The following is a 2,504-nucleotide window of genomic DNA, read 5'->3' as shown; positions in this document are numbered from 1 at the left end:
TTGGATAAACTCCAACCATCCTCTAGCCACAAGCTTGAGGTCCAGTCTTCTTAATTGAATCGGATTGCCTTTGGAGTCTATTTTCCATTGAGCTCCTTCAACACATATGTCCATAAGGAGTTGGTCCAACCTTTGATCAAAGTTGACCCTTCTTGTGTAGGGGCGTGCATCTCCTTGCATCATGGGCAAGTTAAACGCCAACCTCACATTTTTTGGACTAAAATCTAAGTATTTCCCCCGAACCATTGTAAGATAATTCTTTGGATTCGGGTTCACACTTTGATCATGGTTCCTAGTGATCCATGCATTGGCATAGAACTTTTGAACCATTAAGATTCTGACTTGTTGAATGGGGTTGGTCAGAACTTCCCAACTTCTTCTTTGGATCTCATGTCGGATCTCCAGATACTCATTTTTCTTGAGTTTGAAAGGGACCTCAGGGATTACCTTCTTCTTGGCCACAACATCATAGAAGTGGTCTTGATGGGCTTTAGAGATGAATCTCTCTATCTCCCATGACTCGGAGGTGGAAGCTTTTGTCTTCCCTTTCCCTTTTCTAGAGGTTTCTCCGGCCTTAGGTGTCATAGGTGGTTATGGAAAAACAAAAAAAGCTTATGCTTTTACCACACCAAACTTAGAATATTGCTCGCCCTCGAGCAAGAGGAGAAAGAATAAATGAAGAAGAAGAAAATATGGAGTAGAGGGAGAGAGGGTTGTGTTTCGGCCAAGGAGGAGAAGAGAGGGTTGTGTTGTGTGAAAATGAAGAAGAATGGAGGGGTTTATATAGTGGAGGGAAAGGGAGTTGGTTCGGCTATTTAGGATGGGTTTGGGTGGGAAAGAGATTTTGAATTTTGAAGGTAGGTGGGGTTTATGAGAAAGAGTGGAAGGATGTGAGTGGTGAGAGATGATGGGGAAGAGAGATTGAGGTAATTGGTGAAGGGTTTTGGGGAAGAGTGTTATTGGATTGTGTGAAGAGGAGAGAAGGTGAGTGGAGGTAGGTAGGGATCTTGTGGGGTCCACAGATCCTGAGATGATCCTGTGGGATCCACAGATCCTGAGGTGTCAAGGATTTACATCCCTGCACCAATGAGGCGTGTAAAACGCCCTTTTCATGCAATCCTGGCGTTCAACGCCAAATTGATACTTGTTTCTGGCGTTGAACACCAGCTTCATGCTTGTTTTGGGCGTTCAACGCCCATTTGCAGCATGTTTCTGGTGTTGAATGCCAGTTCCATGCTTGTTTCTGGCATTCAGCGCCAGATCCATGCTCTGTTCTGGCGTTGAACGCTAGCCAGATGCTCCTTACTGGCGTTTAAACGCCAGTAAGCCCTTCCTCCAGGGTGTGCTATTTCTTCTGCTATTTTTGATTTTGTTTTTAATTTTTGTATTTGTTTTGTGACTCCACATGATCATGAACCTAAGAAAACATAAAGGAACAATAAAATAAAAATAAAATGAGTTAAATAAAAAATTGGGTTGCCTCCCAATAAGCGCTCCTTTAATGTCACGAGCTTGACAGTGGGCTCTCATGGAGCCTCAAAGGTGATCAGGTCAATGTTGTAGACTCCCAACACCAAACTTAGAGTTTGGCTTTGGCCTCCCAACACCAAACTTAGAGTTTTATTGTGGGGGCTCTGTTTGACTCTGTACTGAGAGAAGCTTTTCATGCTTCCACTCCATTGTTAAAGAAGAACACCCTTGGGTCTTAAACACAAGGTATTCCCCATTCAACTGAAGGACTAATTCTCCTCTGTTAACATCTATCATAGCTCCTGCTGTGGCTAGGAAAGGTCTTCCAAGGATGATGCATTCATCCTCCTCCTTGCTAATGTCTAAGATTATGAAATCAGCAGGGATGTAAAGGCATTCAACCTTTACCAACACGTCCTCTACCAATCCATAAGCTTGTCTTACTGACTTGTCTGCCATTTGCAATGAGAATATGGCAGGCTGTACCTCAATGATCCCTAGCTTCTCCATTACAGAGAGTGTCATAAGATTTATGCCTGACCCTAAGTCACACAGAGCCTTTTCAAAAGTCATGGTGCCTATGGTACAGGGTATTAAGAATTTACCAGGATCTTGTTTCTTTTGAGGTAATGTTTGCTAAACCCATGTATCTAGTTCACCAATGAGCAAGGGAGGTTCACCTTCCCAAGTCTCATTACCAAACAACTTGGCATTCAGCTTCATGATAGCTCCTAAATATTGAGCAACTTGCTCTCCAGTTACATCTTCATCCACTTCAGAGGAAGAATAGTTTTCAGAGCTCATGAATGGCAGAAGGAGGTTTAATGGGATCTCTATGGTCTCTATATAACCTTCAGAGTCCTTTAAGTCCTCAATAAGGAACTCCTTCTTGCTTGAGAGACGTCCCCTGAGGTCTTTCTCATTGGGATTCACGTCCTCTCCTTCCCCTCTAGGTTCGGCCATTTTGATTATGTCAATGGCCTTGCACTCTCTTTTTGGATTCTCTTCAGTATTGCTTGGGAGAGTACTAGGAG

The sequence above is a fragment of the Arachis duranensis genome, chromosome 4, assembly GCF_000817695.3.
Source record: "Arachis duranensis cultivar V14167 chromosome 4, aradu.V14167.gnm2.J7QH, whole genome shotgun sequence".
Taxonomy (NCBI): Eukaryota; Viridiplantae; Streptophyta; class Magnoliopsida; order Fabales; family Fabaceae; genus Arachis; species Arachis duranensis.
Note: the sequence above shows the minus strand (reverse complement) of the source record.